The following is a 20,508-nucleotide window of genomic DNA, read 5'->3' as shown; positions in this document are numbered from 1 at the left end:
TGCCATCTTGACCTCCCGGCTCTGGTTCTCGCTTGCGTTTCTGAAATGCATGAGTCCAGCCTGCTAATGTGCTGAAATGACTGTGCTCACCTTAGGGAAGTGTTAATGCCTTGAGCATTTTCCCACCAGTTGTCTTGCAGCTGGTGAGAAACATACACAACAACCTCGTCCATGAACTATGAGGTCACAGCCTTCCCATCCTTTTCAGGAGCTGCCATCTCAGCTCTTGATTCTAATGGATGGCAGCCACACTTGAAGATGCACCAGAGGAAGATGTAGATGCTCCCATCTGTGTTACCAGATGGGATGGTGTCTTTGGGAACTGATCTCAGACATGTCGTGGTGGCCAGCCTCCAGGATAGCCCCCAGATGCTGCCGTCCCTCTTTATAGAGAAGGCTATAGAAGCCCCCAGAGCCATCAGGAATTGGAGCTGATGCCTAAAGCCGGCAGCGACCAGAGCAGGGCGTTCAACCTTGCAGGGTTGTTAGGGCAAGAGGATGGCGGCAGGGGGTGGGCGCAGCACACCCTCCTCCCTATACCACCTCACTTTGTCTCCCACTGCCCCTCCCAGCATCAGCAGCCCAGGCCACTGTGTGTGCCAAGTCTCCTGTATACCTTTCTCCTTTTGCTGAGGAAATGCTATTATGAAGACAAAATGAGAATCAGTTACTTAGGGGCCAGGTGCAGTGGCTCATGCCTGCAATCCCAGCACTTTGGAAGGCCAAGGAGGGCAGATCACTTGAGCCTGGAAGTTTGAGACCAGCCTGGTCAACATAGTGAGACCCCATCTCTATAAAAATTAAAAAATTAGTCGGGCATGGTGGCACACGCCTGTAGTCCTAGCTATTCAGGAGGCTGAGGAAGATCTCTTGAACCTGGGAGGTCAAGCCTGCCATGAGCCGTGATCGCGCCACTGCACTCTAGCTTGGGTGACAAAGTGAGACCCTGTCTCAAAAATAAGCCCCACCCCCCAAAAAACCCAGTTACTTAGAGCTTTGCAGAAATCTTCAAAATCTATCAAAACCATCCCATCCAATATAAATTACTATACACATTTTAACGAGCTAAAATAGGCACATTTTTGGTAAATTATCAAATTTGGTAAGTTCCACAAGTTGGTTTCATCCAGCAAGATGCTCCCTTTGGGTAAGTAGCACGAGGAGAATCAACTCCAGTCAGGGCTGCCGCTCGCCCTGGCGGGCAGTCGGGACCCAGTTCTGTTGGGCTTTCTGAGGATGTGTGCAGGCTGCACCTAGGAAACTCGACAGGGGTTACTGCTGTCTGCCCACACTGTTGTGGGCTGTCCCACAGGGTGACATGTCCTTGCATTTCTGTAGCTGGATGGCTTCTGCAGGTCCCATGAGGCAGTGGCAGAGAGGCTGGGCTGAAAGCAAGATATACATGGTGCAGATAGGCAGGGTGTTGGCTATACCTGTGCACAGCTGGTTGGTGCAGAAATTGCTAGAGCAAAATGGCATCAAGGGCATGGAGTGTCCAACATGCCAGCCTCCAAGACTGACCTGCTCCTCCCCGCCATGCCCCGGGCTTTCCCACACACCTCCTTTGCTCACACAAACTCCCTTTCTATCCAAGCAGGATCACGTTTCTCCTACGCAAAGTGGAAAATGGGCCATTCCGTTGACCAACAGCCCGTTTGAACATCTTTCCATGGACTTTACTGACTGCTCCTAGGCCTAAGATTTGGGCGTAAAGCCATTAAGATTCATGGTAACATTTACATGTCAAGGGCAGTTTGGAGAATATTTACTGGCTGGTTTGCTGTGAAATTTGCGTGTGGTTTATACATTTGTCTTCAAACCGGCCAGACTTTCCAGGGTCTTCCCAAGGTCAGACACAGAAGTGCAATTGCTCATCACAGGATAAATGTGCATTACAGATGTCGAGGAGATGAAAACATTCCTTTTCCCGACATAAGCTATTTGTGGTTCTCTTTGTCCCTTTCTCTAGGCAAGTTTATTTTTCCTGACTGCCATTACTAACTAAACTCTGTCTGCCTCACTTACAAGCTCCTGGGAAGGAACCGAGTCTTGGGAGGTAAAATTGGATGATGGACTGTTTTCCAGACTAGGGCTTGAAGACACAACGCTTGTTGGCAGTTAACCAACTTCCTGGTGAGCCCCATATAGGAAATCTACGTTCAGCTTTTTAGGGAGAAATCCTGACTCTCTTATAGTGAATGAATATATGACACCAAACACTTCACTTGTCCATTTAACAAATATTTACCAAGCACTCACCACACATCAAGCGCCAGGCTTGGTACTGTACATGTGTGAAGTCATTTAGTTCTTTTCATAACCCTATGACATAGACTTTCTTCTCATTTTACAGGTGTGGTTAGTTGGTCGAAGAGAGAAGAGTAAACATTTCTTCCACCCTTACCTTCCTGCTATTTTTTCATACATTTCACTTCTACATGTATTACAAATGCCACAATACATTGTTATTGTATTTGCATTTTTGTTATTTCAGTATTTTATTATTAGTAGTAGTATTTGATATGGAGTCTTGCTCTGTCACCCAGGCTGGAGTGCAATGGTGCAATCTCGACTCACTGCAACCTCCGCCTCCTGGGTTCCAGCGATTCTTCTGCCTCAGCCTCCTGAGTAGCTGGGATTACAGGTGCCCACCATGCCTGGCTAATTTTTGTATTTTTAATGGAGATGGGTTTTTGCCATATTGGTCAGTCTGGTTGCGAACTCCTGACCCCAAGTGATCCGTCCACCTCAGCCTCCCGAAGTGTTGGGAACACAGGCATGAGCCACTGCGCCTGGCCAGTATTGTTATTTTTAGACCTGTTTTTCCAAATAATTGTATTTGTATTGAACAGTTAATGATATCTCTTTGGCTATCCTAGGGTTTACAGTATACATCCATCTTTAATTTTTCACCATCTACCTACAAATAAGATATCATGCATGGATAATGTAAGAATTTCATAGTTCCAATTTCTTCCTCCCATCTTTTGTATATTATTGTCATACATGTACTTCTGAATCCATAATCCTTTGCTTCTATTTTTGCTGTAGACCAGGGGTGTCCAATCTTTTGACTTCTCTGGGCCACATTGGAAGAAGAATTGTCTTGGGCCACACATAAAATACACTAACGCTAATCATAGCTGATGAGCTAGAAAAAAAAAATCACAAAAAATATCTGATCATGTTTTAAGAAAGTTTACAAATTTGTGTTGGGCCACATTCAAAGCCACCCTGGGCTGTGTGTGCCTGTGGGCCATGGGTTGGACAAGCTTGCTTTAGACATTAAATATTTTTAGAGTGATTTAAAAGTTCTTTCGTACAAACCTTCGTTTGAACAATTTCCAGAGCTCTTCATTTCTGTGTATAGAACCAAGTTTCTGTCTGGTTTCATGTTCCTTCTACCTGAAAAAGTTCCTTTAATTTATTGTAGCACGAGTCTACTGATAATTATTCATCTCAGATTTTGTTTTTCTGAAATGAAAAAATTACTTTCACTTACGAAAGATATTTTTCCCTGGGGTAGAAGTCTGTGCTGACAGTTATTTATCTCTCAGCACTTTAAAGATGACACTTCACTGTCCTCTAGATTATGTCGTTTCTGATGAGAAATCTGCTGTCATTCTTAACTTTGCTCTTTAGTTTCTTGGGCTGCCCTTAAATATGTTCTCTTTCTCTTTATTTTATTTATTTATTTATTTATTGAGACGGAGTCTCGCTCTGTTGCCCAGGCTGGAGTGCAGTGGCGCGATCTTGGCTCACCGCAAGCTCTGCCGCCCGAGTTCACGCCATTCTCCTGCCTCAGCCTCTGAGTAGCTGGGACTACAGGCGCCTGCCACCACGCCCGGCTAATTTTTTGTATTTTCAGTAGAGACAGGGTTTTACCGTCTTAGCCAGGATAGTCTCGATCTCCTGACCTCGTGATCCGCCCGCCTCGGCCTCCCAAAGTGCTGGGATTACAGGCGTGAGCCACCGTGCCCGGCCTCTCTTTATTTTTTAGTAGTTTAAATATTATGTGTCTTTAAAATCCTGCTTGGGGTTCTCTTATCTTCTTGGATTTGTGAGTTGATGTCTTTGATTAGTTTTGTAAAATTCTCAGCCATTGACTCGGCAAATATATCTTCCACTGTTATTGTTCCCTCTTTTTCCTTCTGAGATTCCAGTCACATGTGTGTTAGATTATTTATATTGTTCCAAGGGTTTTTAAAACATCATTGTCGTCATTGTTGCCCTCCTACCCCCCCTTTCCCCTCCTTCTTTTCCCCTTCCCCCTCTCCTCTCCTCTTTTCCACTTCTTCCTCCTTCCCTCCTCCTCTTTTCCCACTCCTCCCCGGCCCCTTCTCCTCCTCTTCCACTGCTTTCCCTCCCCTCCTCCTCCTTTTCCTCCCCTTCTCCTTCCCTTCCTCCCCCTCCCCCTCTCCTGCCCCTTCCTCCTTGTGTTTAGTTTGAATAATTTCTATTATGCTGTCTTAAGTTCGTTGTTCCTTTCCTCTACTGTGTGGAGTCCACTGATGTGCATGAGAAGGACGTTCTCTATCTCTGTCACCACCTATTTTTTTTTCATAGGGCTCACCTTATTTGTTTCTCCTCCCTCAGGCATGATCTCTTGAATTGATAACCGTTTCATCAATTTCATTTTCTTAGCTGTATAGTATGGCAGGATGAGTCTGGTATTTATTATTCTAGCATTGCCAGAACCATGCTTTTATTTCAAACTTGTCTATGCCTTTAATGTTTATTTCTTGTAGGTAGCATATCACTATATAGCATAAAGTAAGTCAGTCTCCTACTTACTTGGATCAGAACGAGCAGGATTTTTCTGAGTCTAGGCCAGCATTGAGAACAATCTCAGATACATTCTTTATGTGCTCATAGAGACTAGAGCTGGATGTTTCTGAGGTGAAAAGGGAGTGATGGATGTGCAGTGTCAGGACTGCTGACTCTGGGATCAGACAGACCAGGTTCACATCCCAATTGGGCAGGACACTTAGCCTGTCTGAGGCTTGGTTTCCTCATGCATGGAAAGGAATGACAAATGATTGTTGTGAGAATTAACTGCAGTGATCCCTATCACCCTCTCTCTCTCCTTTACCACAGGCCTGGTGTTCAATAGATGCTTTTTTCTTTTTTTTTTTTTTTGAGATGGAGTCTCACTCTGTCACCCAGGCTAGAGTGCAGTGGCACAATCTTAGCTCACTGCAACCTCTGCCTCCCTGGTTCAAGGGATTGTCCTGCCTCAGCCTCCTGAGGAGCTGAGATTATGGGTATGCACCATCATGCCTGGCTAATTTTTGTATTTTTCATAGAGACAGGGTTTCACCATGTTGGCCAGGCTGGTCTTGAACCTCAGGTGATCCACCCGCCTCGGCCTCCCAAAGTGCTGGGATTATAGGCATGAGCCACTGCACCTGGCCTCTTCAATAGATGCTTGTTAAATACTTTTGAATGAATGGGAGTTTTGAAGTTCTATTGGTTTCTTAAAATAAATACCTAGTCTCAATTCATTCATTCAATTCCTTAAGATCCTGTATCTGGAAGATTCCACATGCCTTGCCACCGTTTTACTGCCTCTCCTCATGCTTGCTTTCTCCAACATGCTTTTTCAAATTAATTGGAATATGTCAGTTTATGCAGCTGCCACCCTGTGATAATGCCATTTGTACTTTGCTTTACCTGCTAATATAGACATTCGATTTAGGAGACTCTGATATTATAGAAAGAACCTGACTTAGGAGTCAGGAAAACAAACATTTTTTGCCAGCTTGTTTGCCATGTGACCTTGGACAAATCCTTTAGCCTTTTCTGAGCCTCAGCTTCTTAAGTCTGTACAAGAGGGGGATAATAATTATAAAGAGGGATAAGGGGCCTGAGGTGTCGGAACCAGACCTAGAGAAGGTCCTCAAATACTTTTCTTTCTCATCCTCCAACCCCCAACCCCCACTTCTCCTGCGATTCCATTAGATGTAGGCAGGGGCTCCAGCCATCCAAAGATCCCCAGTGAGGATGGGTGGCAGAGGTAAGGAAAGAGAGGCGGGCACTGTGTTTTCTGGTCATCACCCGGCATTAGCTGTTACTTTTTTTTTTTTTTTTTTGAGACGAAGTCTCGCTCTGTAGTCCAGGCTGGAGTGCAGTGGCACGATCTCGGCTCACTGCAACTCCACCTCCTGGGTTCAAGCAATTCTCCTGCCTCAGCCTCCCGAGTAGCTGAGACTACAGGTGCATGCTGCTATGCCTGGCCAATGTTTTTGTATTTTGGTAGAGACGGGGTTTCACTGTGTTGCCCAGGCTGGTCGTGAACTCCTGAGGTCAGGCAGTCCGCCCACCTTGGCCTCCCAAAGTGCTGGAATTATAGGCACAAGCCACTATGCTGGGCCTTTTTTTTTTTTTTTTTTTTTTTTTTTTTTGAGACAGTCTCTGTCACCCAGGCTGGAGTACAGTCGTGCAATCTCAGCTTGCTGCAACCTCTGTCTTCCATGTTCAAGTGATCCTCCTGCCTCAGCCTCCCAAGTAGCTGGGATTACAGGTGCACACCACCACGCCTGGCTAATTTTTGTATTTTTAGTAGAGAGAGGGTTTCACCATGTTGGCCAGGCTGGTGTCGAACTCCTGACCTTGTGATCTCCCTGTCTTGGCCTCCCAAAGTGCTGGGATTATAGGCATGAGCCGTCGTGCCCACCCTAACTGTTACTTTTGATCTCCTTTCATACTCAGCTAAACTAACTTTTAATTCACTTCCTGTATTTGTCTCTACCCTCCTGGAAAGAAAGCAGAATATCAACCTTAGAATGCACAAGAATTGCAAAATTCTACCCCTAAAGAAAGATGGTCGTCTTTCTTTAGAGAACAAGCTCTGGGGGTGGGAAATTACTCTGCTGGTGCTCCCCAGGCTCCTCGCCTTCCGTATCTCCAAATCCTGACAGCCTGATTGTCAGCAAGGAGACAAATACGATCCCCGGACACTGGCCACAGAGCAGAGCAGCCTCCCCAGGGCCTCTGGACAGCGTGGGAAGCAGGTGGTTCAGGAAGAGAACCTCGTATCCCATTACTTGACTCAGTAGTAGGGTTTTCATGATCTTGTAACTCAACGTGTGTTCCATGGACCGGGTTTTTGCCTCCCTTGGAACCTAGAACAACAGAAATGCAGCCTCATTCCTGACTCCAGATGCAGAATCTGCACCTTAACCAGACCCAGGTGACATGTCTGTGCATTAAGGTTTCAGATGTCCTGCCTTGTATGGTCAATGAGGGGAGGTTGGGACGAGCCAGAGCTGCAGGCATGTAGGAGTGGGTGGCATTTGGTACAGTCTGGGGCTGTCAGGCAGGCTGGACAGCAGGTCCACAGGAGCCTGTGGAGAGGTGGCTCAAGTGGGAACAGCTCTGTGCCCAACAGGCTGTGACCCAGTTGAAAGCCTGCCTCCCATTCCTCCCCTAGTTATGGGGGTAGGGAAAGTGTCACCCTGTGGACAGGGACAAAGAGACTGCCCGGGTGTTCAGGGGATGCTGGAAATGCCAGTCTTTTGGCACCTGGAGACCTGGAGGGGGTCTTGTGCCCTGGTGGTGGATGGGGGTAAGGAGCAGCCTCTCCTGCTGCAGGGAGAGGAAACCCAGTTCAACCCTTTTCCCCAGCCTAGTGAACAGAGAGTCCCTGGCAGCTGTTCTTTGGAGATTTGCTTGTCTCTACTTCTTTTCTTTTCTTTTTCTTTTTTTTTTTTTGAGACAGGGTTTCACTTTGTCACCCAGGCTGGAGTGCAGTGGTATAATCTCAGCTTACTGCAACCTCTGCCTCCCAGGCTCAAGCCATCCTCCCACCTCAGCTTCCCTAGTAGCTGACACTACAGGCACAGACTACCATGCCTGCCTAATTTTTGTATTTTTTGTAGAGACAGGATTTCACCATGTTGCCCAGGCTGGTCTTGAACTACTAGACTCAAGTGATTCGTCCACCTTGGCCTCCCAAAGTGCTGGGATTACAGGTGTGAGCCACTGCACCTGGCCACATTATTTCTTTTTAAGAGATGGCACCTTGCTCTGTTGCGCAGGCTGGAGTGCAGTGGTGCAATTATAGCTCACTGCAGCATCGACCTCCCTGGCTCAAACTATCCTCGTGCCTCAACCTCCTGAGTAGCTGGTACTACAGGCATGCACCACCAAGCCTGGCTAATTTAAAGAAAAAAAAATTTAGAGATAGGGTCTTGCTGTGTTGCCCAGGCTGGTCTCAAACTCCTGGCCTCAAGTGATCCTCTCACCTTGGCCTCCAGAAGCATTGAGATAACAAGTGTGAGCCACCATGCCCAGCCTATGTACATGTTTTTTAGGGACAGAGGTTTGCATTTCTCTTGGGTGTATACCTAGGAGTGGAACTGATGAATCATATGGTAAATCTATAGCTAACATTTTGAGGCACTGCCAAGCTGCTTTCAATAGCAGCTCCACTACTGCCTTCCCACCAGCATTGCGTGTGGAATCTAATTTCTTCTCATCCTTACCAACTATTGTCTGTCTTTTTTATTCTGGCCATCCTAGCAGACATGGTGTGGTATCTCATTGCGATTGTGACTTGCTTTTTTCCTGATACATCCTCTCACGTGCTTATTGGTATCTATCCATTTCTGAAGCTTCTTTGGAGAAATATCTCTTCAATGCTTTGCCCCATTTGTTTGTTTGTTTGTTTGTTTATTTATTTAGAGACGGAGTCTTACTCTGTCTCCTAGGCTGGAGTGTAATGGCGCCATCTTGACTTACTGCAACCTCCGCTTCCTGGGTTCAAGCAATTCTCCTGCCTCAGCCTCCTGAGTAGCTGGGATTACAGACACGTGCCACCACCCAGCTAATTTTTGTATTTTTAGTAGAGATGGGGTTTCACCATGTTGGCCAGGCTGGTCTTGAGCTCCTGACTTCGGGTGATCAGCCCACCACGGCCTCCCAAAGTGCTGGGATTACAGGCGCGAGCCACTGCCCCCAGCCCTTTGCCCCATTTTAAATTAGTTATTTTATTTTTATATTGTAAGCATTCTTTCTATATCTTGGATACATGTCCTTTATTTGTTATATCTATGTAATATTTTATAACCCACTTTTTTTTCCCCCACTACACAATATGCTATGACAATTTCCATGTCAAAGTTCCTTTATGATTTCATCTTCAGAAGCACAGCACTCCATGGCATGGTCTGGGGCACCATGATGCATTTAATCACTACTTAATGTTAGTCATTTAGGTTACATGCCATCTTCTGATATTATGAACACGGCTACAAGAAACATCTTCATCGTCCAGTCTTTATATCAATCTGTGAATATTCCTTTGGTGTAATTTTCTAGAAGAACTTTCCTGGGTAAAAGGGTGTACCCAGGTTTAAGGCTTATGGTTGATAAATCACCCTCTAGAAAGATGGTTCCAATGTTCACCTCCCACCCAGGCGTGCATGAAAATGCTCATTTTGCTCATACCATATTGAGTCTTGGTCTAATTTTGGCAACTATTGAGAGTCTCGGTGAGCAGCAAACTCCTGGTCTGGAATTTCCCAAACTTTGTGCTATGAAAACACTAATCTAGAAGATGGTTGTTGCGGGGAAATCAATGCTAGTACAACAGTAGTTTTCTCTCTTAAAATGACTATTGTCTTGAAGGTAAGCACCATAGCAAATTTTGTGTGTGTGTGTGTGGTTTTCATTAATTCATTTATTGAACAAGTATTTATCAGGCACCTGGGTTATCTTTTAGTTATTGAGTTTTAAAAATTAATGATATATTCTAGGCACAAGTCTCGTACTAGATATATGACAAGATGTCTAGTACAAGGTATTGCAAATATTTATTTCCATCCATGGATTATCTGTTCCCTCTTCGATAGTGTCCTCTGAAGCTTTTTGGGTTTGATGAGGTTTATATATATATTTTTCCTTTTGTTGCTTGTGGTTTTGGTGCCATAGCTAAGAATCCTTTGGAAATCCCCAAGGTCATGAATATTTATCCTCATGTTTTAAGAGCTTAAAGTTTGGGCTCTTACATTTAAGGGCTTGATCCACTTTGAGTTAATTTCTTGTGTATGGAATGGGATGGGGGTTCCCCCTTCACGCTCTTGCATGTGAACACGTTTTGGCTTCCTCGTTTAGAAGCCCTCTCTGAGTATTGTGGGGAGAACAAATTGTAGGAATGAGAAGGATGCCGGGAGATGGATTTCCCAGTCTTCGGTGAAAATCAGCCTTGAAGAAGGTCTGCTCCAGAGCCAGCCGATGAAGAAAGAACGTGATTGGAAAACCACAACTCGGCCACCATCATGGTAAGGATTGATTTTGGAAAGAGTCATCAGTAGATGCTAAAACTAGTGGGTGAACATTTCATGGGTAACAGGAATTTACATGGTCTCCAAGAACCTCCTCACAGGATACTAATTACGAAGGGTGAAGTCTTAACTTTCAAATGAAGAAGGCTGGCAGACACCACCTTGATCGATGTCAGCATCTTCCAGGCGTGGACAGACAGACTTCATGGCCTCCCGACATGCAGCACCGAGAAGGATGCAACGTCACTTCTGCAGATTTCCTGCCTGGAATGCAAACCCTGAGTCTAACCGTTGGGAAACATCAGGCAAACTCCAGCTGAAGTTATTCTGCCCAATAACTGGCCTGAGAGAAAGGCCAGAAAGACTGAGGAATGTTCCAGATGAAGGAGACTAAAGAGATAAAAAAGATGTGACAAGACTGCAATGCATAGTTCAGTATTTTCTTTGGTACACGAGCCTTTATTGGGACACTTGGTAAAATGGGAGACAGGTCAGCAGATTTGATAGTAACATTGTATCCAGGCAATCCTCCTGGTTTTGAGGATTGTGCTGTCTTGAGAAAGAGAATGTCTGTGTTTTCAGGAAATACACACTGAAGTATTTAGGGGCACCAGGAGTGTTACATCCTGAGTGTCAGATCTTTTTAAATTTTCACATCAACTTACTTTTATCCCTGTTTTCCAGATGATAAAACTGAGGCTCAGAGCCATGAGACGCAAGCTAGGGTGGAGGCAGCTCTGCTTGGTGCCTCTTCTCTTGCTGGTTTGTGCATCCACGCCTTCCCTCTGCCCATCTGCTTGGTGTGAGCAGGTGCAGCTCTGTTCTGGTCCCCGGTGTAGTCCCTGAGCCTGGCTCAACTGCCTGCCCTGTGATAGGAGCTCAGGAAATACCTTCTACATGAAGGGCCACTGTGGAACTTATCACAATTAATACCTCGACTTTGGGGCTGAACCTTGGCTCAAATTCCAGCTCTGCTACTGAGAAGCTGTGTAACTTTGAATAAGTTAGTTAACCTCTCTGGGACACAATTTTCATATCTGATTCCTATTGCATGGGGGTTATGCTGAAGATCTAATAACACAGGCTGGGCATGGTGGCTCATGCCTGTAATCCCAGCACTTTGGGAGACTGGGGTGGATGGATCACCTGAGGTCAGGAGTTCGAGACCAGCCTGACCAATATGGTGAAACCCCATCTCTACTAAAAAAAATACAAAAATTAGCCGGATGTGGTGGTGTGCACCTGTGCACAGGTGGTGAACAGTTGTAATCCCAGCTGCTCGGGAGGCTGAGACAGGAAAATTGCTTGAACCCAGGAGGTGGAGGTTGCAGTGAGCTGAGATTGCACCATTGCACTCCAACCTGGGTGACAGAGCAAGACTCCTTTCCAAAAAAAAAAAAAAAAAAAAAATCTGATGATACAATGATGTGGATAAAGTGCTTACTGCAACACCTGGCCTGGCACAGAGGTGCCGTTCACATTTACTGAATGAATGAGCGAGCAGGTGAATGAATGAATTAAAGTTTCAAGTGGCCTCTACCTCCGGGGGACCCTGGCTTGTCCTTCAACAGTATTTATCGGAAGTGCCAGGGAGGAAATTTAATTTAACAAATGATGCATCCCCATCGTCTGTGTGCTTGTGCGTGTCCTTCCTGCTCTCTCTCCCACCCCGTGGAAGCTCCAGGCAGCGGCCCCTGCCTGCCTCATCCACGTCTTTCCCCAGCACACACACACTGTCGTGCGCGGCCGGCACACATGCCTCCTTGCTGACAACTTCTCCAGTTTCTCTTCGTGACATATTGGCTAGGTGTCTCCTGGTGCAAGGTTGTACCCAGGGCACTGAGAAACTGCGGCTTCCGATTTTGTCTGCCCTGCACCTCTAATTTCTTCTCCTGGCCCCCCTCCCCACCAATCTTGCTCGTGTATGGGACTCCCTTGGCCCAGTCGTCCTCCTCCTGGAGCTCCCCTGGGCTCCTCTGCAGGGTGCTTCCCGCTCCCAGCTGCAGGGAGCCCACGTCCTCTGGTTCATGGGCCAGGCTTGGGCCTGCCCTTTGACCGGTACAGCACCTGCACTCTCGCATCACTGCCTGAGCCCAGCGAGGCCAGCCCACCCTACTTGCCTTACGGGAACCCCGTGCCTCGTTGACTTCCTCTGCTAACTGGCACTGGAGAGACTGGCAGCTCAGGACGTCCGAGGAGGGCTGCTGGGGTCCTGCAAGCCAGACACCAAGCAGGTGCCGCATCCCTGCCGGCCAGGAGGTGGTGCTGTCCCCCGGTTTATGGCTCGAGGTGAAGGGGAGCAGAGACTCTCCTGCTTGTCCCGAAAATGCTACCTTAAGATCAAGGGAAAACAACAGATATTTGGGCCAGTTATCTAGAAGGAAAAGTCAAATCAATGAGCACAGGCCTCTATTCAGGTCCAGCATCTGGGCTTTTAGGACCCATCTTAGAGTGAGGAAGGGGTTTCTTTGAGCCCTGCTTGGGAATCCTGCAGGAAAGGCTGAGACCCAGGGCTGCTTTTCTGAGGGATAGAGACGGTGGCTCTGGGCTGTGCACAGTCCCTGCCTCTTGCCCAGTGCTCCTGGGAAAGTGATGGGGCCCTCCGAGCCTCAGGTCCTCACCTGAGAAATAGAGATAAAAGTCTAGGCGCCATGGCATGGTTGAGGCATGGTCAGGCACCGTGGCATGGTTGAGGCGTGGCCAGGCGCCGTGGCATGGTTGAGGCGTGGCCGGGCACCGTGGCGTGGTTGAGGCATGGTCAGGCACCGTGGCATGGTTGAGGCGTGGTCGGGCACCGTGGTATGGTCGGGCGTTGTGGCATGGTCGAGGGCTATAACTGAGCCCGTAAACATGCAGCATAGTCCCGGCCTGCTGCCTGGGATGCCCCCACTTCGACTGGGGTGTTTGTCCTGTTGCTATGGTCAGAGACTGTGGGGGCTCTGAGATACACTTGTCACTGAGAGGGGCTTTGTTGAAGAATGCAGCCCTCTTGATGTCTAGGGGAGTGGGCCCAACATTTATGGAACACCTGCCATGTTCAGGGGCCAAGCACGCAGATGAACACCGGACCCCGCCTCTGAGACTCACAGGGGTAAGCGTGTCCTGCTCCCTTTGGAGTTTCTGCAGAACACGGGCAGAGTGTGGTCTCTTCTGTCCCAGGTGCAACTCAAATGACTTTTGAGTTGGGTGTTGAAGGACAATTAGGATTTCTTAGGGGGAAGTCATGTGGGAAGGGCATTTGACAGAGGGAACAGCCTAGATGGAGGTGTGGAGGCGGGACAGCATCCTGCGTGGCTGAAGGGCTGCGGGGCAGCCTGGAGGAGGAGGACAGGCGGTGTGTGCTGGGTCCCTGCGAGTGTGGGCATCGCCCTAGGCCCATTAGTGCAGGCTGGGATGTTCTTTAAGCCAGGGCAAAGAAATCCCTTACAACAAGGGACAAGCGCAGGCTGCAGCAGTGTTTGTTCTCCTCTGAAAAAGGGCGGAGGCCACTGGCAAGGTTCCAGGTGGCTCTTCTCAGAGCCCAGAGATCTCAGCCTGAAAGTGCACAAAGGGAAAGAATTCTCGGATTCAGCAAATCTACTATTTATGTCTCTTCTCTTCCTGCTCCTTTTTTTTTGTTTTTGAGATGGAGTCTTGCTCTGTTGCCCAGGCTGGAATGCAATGGCGTGATCTCGGCTCACTGCAACCTCTGCCTCCCAGGTTCAAGCAATTCTCCTGCCTCAGCCTCCCGAGTAGCTGGGATTACAGGTACCTGCCACGACACCCAGCTAATTTTTCTATTTTTAGTAGAGAAGGGGTTTCACCATGTTGGCCGGGCTGGTCTCAAACTCCTGACCTCAAACGATCTGCCTGCCTCGGCCTCCCAGAGTGCTGGGATTATAGGCGTGAGCCACCATGCCCGGCCTTCTACTCCTTTATTTTTCATTTTCATTTTTATTTTTTTGTGGCGATGGAGTCTTGCTCTGTTACCCAGGCTGGAATGCAGTGGTGCAGTCACAGCTCGCTGCAGCCTCAACCTCCTGGCCTTAAGCGATCCTCTGGCCTCAGCCTCCCAAAGTGCTGGGATTATGGGCGTGAGCCGCCGCACCTGGCCGTTGCCTCATGGTTTCTCCCTCTGCTCTCAAGGCTTGGGTGTTTTTTCTTTTCCTCCGACACTCTCTGCAGCTTCACGCTTGGGCAGGCGACTTGCGGAGCTGTCTTTGCTCTGGGTTCCTGGGCCTGGGGCCTAGGATACCTCTGTCCCTTGGACATCCCAGTCTTGTGCTCAGAGAACCACCCCTAGACTTCGGAGGCGGTCACGGGAGGTGGTCTTAGGCCCCAGGCCCCTTCTGACGCCTCCTCTGTGCTTTCTCCCACCCACCTGTGCCCACCACCCAGGCAAGGTTAAGTTTGTAAAAGCCCCTTTTGAATCTCCCAGAGTTTTATCTGGAGGGCCGTCTAAATCACTTCGAAGGCTGTTGGCTGAACTCAGTAAATAAACACAGGGAGCCCTGGGGTCGCTGTGACTTACGGTCTCCTTGTCATTTCCCTCCAGAATGCGCGTCAGCGAACAGTGCCTGCCATTCTAAGGGGCTCTTTGACTCTGAACACACACAGTCCCCTCCTGGGCTGATTCCCTGCACGCTGGCATTTGGCTTTCTGTAGAGAGCCAGCGTCAGCCGTGGCCAGGGTTGATTCACTGTGGTGGGGACAGTGCCAGGGTTGTCTGGGCTCAGGACGCAGGGATGGTGTGGCTGCCCCGCTGTGTCCATGTCGGGGGCGGGAGGGATCCTACTGGTGGCAGCACCCTTGGATTTAAATGCTTCGAGGTGATGCAGGGCAGGATGACTCTCCCCAGTCACGAAATCATCTCACTGGAGTGCTTGGGGGAGGGGGCAGGGCCGAGCGTCCGCCTTGCCTCGCAGAACAACATTTTGGTTTTCACACTCACCACTGAAAAGTCATTAAATTGAAAGGAAACGTGCGCCCCATTCCCTCCGCAGTCACGCCAGCGCCGTCCCCAGGCACCTCACAGTGTAGCTTTTGTTCGGGGGTCCAGAGTGTAAAATTGGAGTGGCAGATTGTCGGTGCACACATTTAGAATTTCCTGGCTTTCATCAGCTGCGCCACTCAGATGACAATATTTAATCCCAAATGTTTCCTTCCCTTCCCCTACCCCCCATTTCATAAGTCAGAGGGCTTTGCCCCCACATTTACAAAGTAGACTTCTCTTCCATTTCTTCAACCATAATCAAAAGTATATTTACGATTTTTTCCCCCATGTATTTGCGATTATACAAACTCTCCTGAACATTTTAAGGGGCCTTTCTTAGGAGAAGTTGACTTCCTGGTTTTGAGTTGAATGTAACTCTCCTTTGCTGGCTTCTCCGCTCCCACCATTCATTTCATAAGGACAAGGTCATGCACATTTGAATTCTACGGGTCGGATCGCATAGCAGCAATCTTGTGCCATTTCAGTCCTTGGATGTGGCTGGAGTGATATTGCTCATTGATTTGAGTCAGGCAGTTTTTCTGTTATTTAGGAAGTTTTTTCATTGCAGTCATTTTTATTAAAGAAGGGTTTGTTGTAGATGAGAGAATTAGCTGAAATTTAAAACTTGAAGTTTCTTTTTGTTGCGTGGTCACTTTGTAGAATCCCTTGTTTAGCAAAACAGCCCTTCTGAGGCAACCCCACAAAAAGATTTTAAACAGCACGTCGCATCTGGATCCTCTGATACACAGGCACATATGCATACAATCACAGTTTACATTTTGCAGTGTGCTGGAGAGTCTCCCAAGTAACATTTCATATCAAAGAAAGCATGTGAAAGCACGTCTCCGGGAAGCACTTCGGAGTGAGAAGCAGGTGTGACTCCTTGGTGTGTCAACCCGAGCAGGTTCCGATCCTCTGGTATCACTGGGTCCTGGGTTCTGACACTTGAGTGGGTTCTGATACCTGGCTCAGACCCTGATGGGCTGATGGTGAGGTTCACATGTCCTGTGGCCAGGCTTCCGTGCCCAATGGTCCAGTCAGACAGCCACCTGGGTGCTGCTGAGAAGGTGCTGGTGGACATGGTCAGCCTCTCCCATCAGCTGTCCTCAAGGGAAGCAGATTACCCTTGACAGTGTGGGTGGGCCTCATCCAATCAGAGGAAGGCCTTATGAGCAAACTCCGAGGTTTTTCTGGGATGGAGGAATTCTGCTTCAAGACCGCAGCATCAGCTCCTGCCTGGGTTTCCAGCCTGCCGGCCTGCCCTGTGAATTTCAGACTTGCCCGCCTCCACGGTAATTCCTAAACATCTCTCTCTCGCTCTCCACACACACGTGCATGCACATATTAAACCTCCTGTTAGTTCTGTTTCTCTGGAGAGCTGTGGCTGACACTGGCTGAGAGGAGCAAGGGCTTCAGGCTGGAGCTGTATAACAGTGGTCTCTGGCCACTGGGTGTCTGCAAACATCAGAAATGTGTTCTCCACGCCTCTCTAGGTCTCCTAGGGATTTTGGGTTGCTTTCCAATACACACATGTTCATGTGCGTGCATGTGTGTGGGCAGTGGTGTGTGCATGTTCATTCAGGACACACGCCACTGCAGGTGAATTCCCTGGTGGACACACCCCCTTCAGTAGACACAGGCTATAACGCCCACAGTCACTGCCTTGGGCAGGGTCCTGGGAGAGGGCGTCTCAGGCAGTGAAATTCTGAGTGGGTCATGATGACCTCTTATGGACCAAGGCTAACTCAATGGCGGCAAGCCCCGAATATCTACTCAGAGCAGGTGGCATTGTATGTGGGCCAAATGCAGAAGATGCTGGGGGACCGTGCAGCCTCATCGTCAGGTCCCCACCCAGCTCCTCCCCTTGTGAACTTGTACCTGAGCCAGCTGACTGACCCCCTACCCACCGGGCTGCAGGTATAAAAGGGGGGTGAAATTAGCAGTTGTCTCATCGGAGGGTGGGGAGCAGGGGGTGGGGATGCGTTATGCAGGTGAAGCCCTCAGAAAGGTCCCCCACTTTGGGGCACTACATAGGATGAGTGCTTTCATTCTTAGGAGGACAAGCTTCTGCTTGGGGGTCAGGTGGAGTTGGGCTCATGCTCCAGGCTGGCCCCTCACATGCTCTGTGGCTTTAGGGAAGCTCCTAAACCTCTCTGAGGCTCATCTGTAGGAAGGAAGTTAAGAGACCGAGATGTCTCATAGGCTTGCTGAGATGATTATGTTCAAAGAGAAGGATCACAGTCTGTGGTGAGATGCCAGGCCTGGAGGAAGCTGTCATTGGCAGCCTGCTGTGCAGGGCACTGCTGTGTGTGCACACCTTGTTAGGGCCCAGCCAGGGCCAGGACAGTGAGGCACCTAGGTGTAAAACTGGAGGTGACGCCTGTTCTCAGGCGCCAACCCTGCATTGCATGGCTTTGAGAGTACCTCCTTAAATTTTGCAGCGGTGGGCACCTCTCTTGCTTCACCCTAGTCCTGGACCTGCACATTACCCCATGGAAATGCCAAAACAGTTTTGTAAGGCCAGGGGATCGGCCCCTTGCACAGATTAGGACAGAAGCTCAAAGAAATGGGAAAACAGACCCAAACCCCCTGCCCCCCGACCTCCCGGGCTACTGAGATCTTTGAAGTTGGTGACCACACCTTATTCATCTCATGTAATCGCATACAGCACCTGGCATGTAGTGGGTGTCAAATAGATGCTTACATGTATTCAGTGAATGAAAGAGAAGACGGAGGACTCAGACTCTGATATGGCTTCATAGGAACCTGGCCATCCACTCCACCCACCTGCCTTAGCAAAGTGCCCTTGGTGAGGCTGAGGGACTGGACAGCCAGGACTCCCAAGGGGACCTTGTCAGAGGGGGAAACCACCTCCGACTGAGTGGCGAGTGCTGCTCTAGGACTGCCCTAAAACTGGATTTGAACAAAAAACCACATGCCGTATGACTCCGTTGGAATGAAATGTCCAGAACAGGCAAAGCCACAGTGGCGGGAAGCAGGTGAGTGGTTTCAGGGGCTGGGAGAGTGGGGCCAGGAAGTGGCTGCTCAGGGAGTGAGCATCCTTTTGGGGTGATGAAAATGTTCTACAACTAGAGGGTGGCAATGGTGGCGTGGCTTTGTAAATGGGCTAAATGCCACGTACTTCTACATTTTAAAAATAGTTAGAATGATAGATTTTTTTTGAGACAGGGTCTTACTGTGTCTGGCAGGCTGGAGTGTAGTGGTGTGATCGTGGCTCACCGCAGCCTCAACCTCCCTGGGCTTAGGTGATCCTCCTGCCTCAGCCTCCCAAGTAGCTGGGACAACAAGTGTGTGCCACTACATCCCAGCTTTTTTTTTTTTTTTTTTTTTTTTGATAGAGGTGGGGTTTCCCTGTGTTGCCCAGGTTGGTTTTTTGTTTTTTGTTTTTTGTTTTTTTTTTGAGACAGAGTTTTGCTCTTGTAGCTCAGGCTGGAGTGCGATAGCATGATAGCTCACTGCAACCTCGTCCTCCTAGATTCAAGCAATTCTCCTGTCTCAGCCTCCTAAGTAGCTGGGATTACAGGCATGCATCACATCCAGCTAATCTTTTGTATATATTTTTTTCTTTTTGTAGAGACGGGTTTCACCTTGTTGGCCAGGCTGGTCTCAAACTCCTGACCTCAAGTGATCTGCTTGCTTCTGCCCTCCTTGGCCTCTCAAAGTGCTGGGATTATAGGCATGAGCCAGGCTGGTCTTGAACTCCTGGGCTCAAGCAGTCCACCTACCTTGGCCTCCCAAAGTGCTGATATTACAGGTATGAACGACCATGTCCAGCCTAAATTTTACATTATGTATATTTTACCACAATAAAACCCCTGGAATCAACAGAACACTTTGGGTGTAAGTGACAGAAACAAGATTGAGGCGAGGCAGTGAGTAGTTCCTAGAATGGAAGCTGAGGCTGAGCAACCAGATTGCAGGAAGGGTCTCAAAACTGCCAGACTCCGTGGCATCTCCACTCCTGCCTCGTTTTCCTCCATGACCAGCGTCCTCAGGCCACCAACACCTCTGGAGCTGAGGCTGGCAGAACGTGGTGGGGGCTCCTTCAAGAGCATGGCAGCTTCTAATGGACCCGCATGATTAGTTTCGGAGAAGCAGTTGCTGGAAGACAGCCGTGTGTGTCTGGGCTGGGGAGACCCAACATTTCAGAGCCACCAACCCTGCATCACTGACTGACAGGTGGCTGGGTACTGTGTCACCACTGTCTTCTAGGAATAAACATTTCTCAGTGACATCTCAGCTTTCCATGGGAAGTCTCCGTCTGTGTCTTGTTCTGGCTCATTTAAAGCAACTATCATTTATCAAATATCCTCCCCTCCAAAGCCTCCTGGATGCCTCCAAAGGCTTGGGCCAGATGGCAGAATTCACCAAAGATACAAAAGCCCCAACACGGGGATGCACTTGGAGAGGGATGAGAAGGTTCGTGTGGGGAAGGGGTCATGAGTGGGAGAGTTGGAATGGGAGAAGGAGAAGATGCTTCTAAGGTTCAATCTGAGATGCAGCTGGGGGTTTTCCAGCGAGAACTGGGCAGTTAAGGGATTATCTGGGGACTTGCAGACTTGCAGCTCTGCTCACCCGCAGCGTGGTCCCAGGAGTGCACAGCGTGCGTTTGGGGCGTGGCTGTGCCGGTTTGCAAATCCGTAGTAGGTACTTGTCCAACAATGGGTCTGTTGGTGGTTGGGTCTGTTGCTGCTGGAATGTCTGTTGGCTCAGCTTTTGACTAAAAGCCGGTGGAAGATCTCCTTGCCGGATCCCCCAAAATGTTTCACCCATTGTTCAGGAAAGAGATTGTGAGAGCTCTAAGAGAAACAAACAGAAAACCAACATCAAACATGAGTAGTGTCCTAGGGGATTTCCTTCCTAACCTTGGTTTTGGAATTAATCTGCTTTAGAAGTTCTTTGGTGTATGTGTGTGTATGTATGTGGGCACATGTATTTGTGTGTGTATGTGGGCACATGTATTGTGTATGTGTGTGTATGTGGGCACATGTATTGTGTATGTGTGTGTATGTGGGCACATGTATTGTGTATGTGTGTGTATGAAAATAAAAATACTGAGAATAAAATGTTCTTATTTATTTAGTTATTTTGAGGCAGGGTCTCGCTCCATCACCTAGGCTGGAGTACAGCGGCCCAGTCACGACTTGCTGCGGCCTTGCCTTCCAGTGATCCTCCCACCTCAGCCGTCTGAACAGCTGGTCCCACGGGTGTGCGCCACTACGCCTGGCT

General features: G+C 48.6%; 1 protein-coding gene across 1 annotated transcript in view; it reads right to left on the bottom strand.

The window, feature by feature from the left end:
- The window catches only part of MAP1LC3B (microtubule associated protein 1 light chain 3 beta), a 371,166-nt gene that overhangs the window by 120,594 nt on the left and 230,064 nt on the right, over nucleotides 1-20,508 (bottom strand). The gene's annotated exons all lie outside the window — the stretch shown is intronic.

This window comes from Macaca thibetana, chromosome 20 (assembly GCF_024542745.1).
Source record: "Macaca thibetana thibetana isolate TM-01 chromosome 20, ASM2454274v1, whole genome shotgun sequence".
NCBI lineage: Eukaryota > Metazoa > Chordata > Mammalia > Primates > Cercopithecidae > Macaca > Macaca thibetana.
Note: the sequence above shows the minus strand (reverse complement) of the source record. Positions and strands in the feature narration are given on the sequence as shown.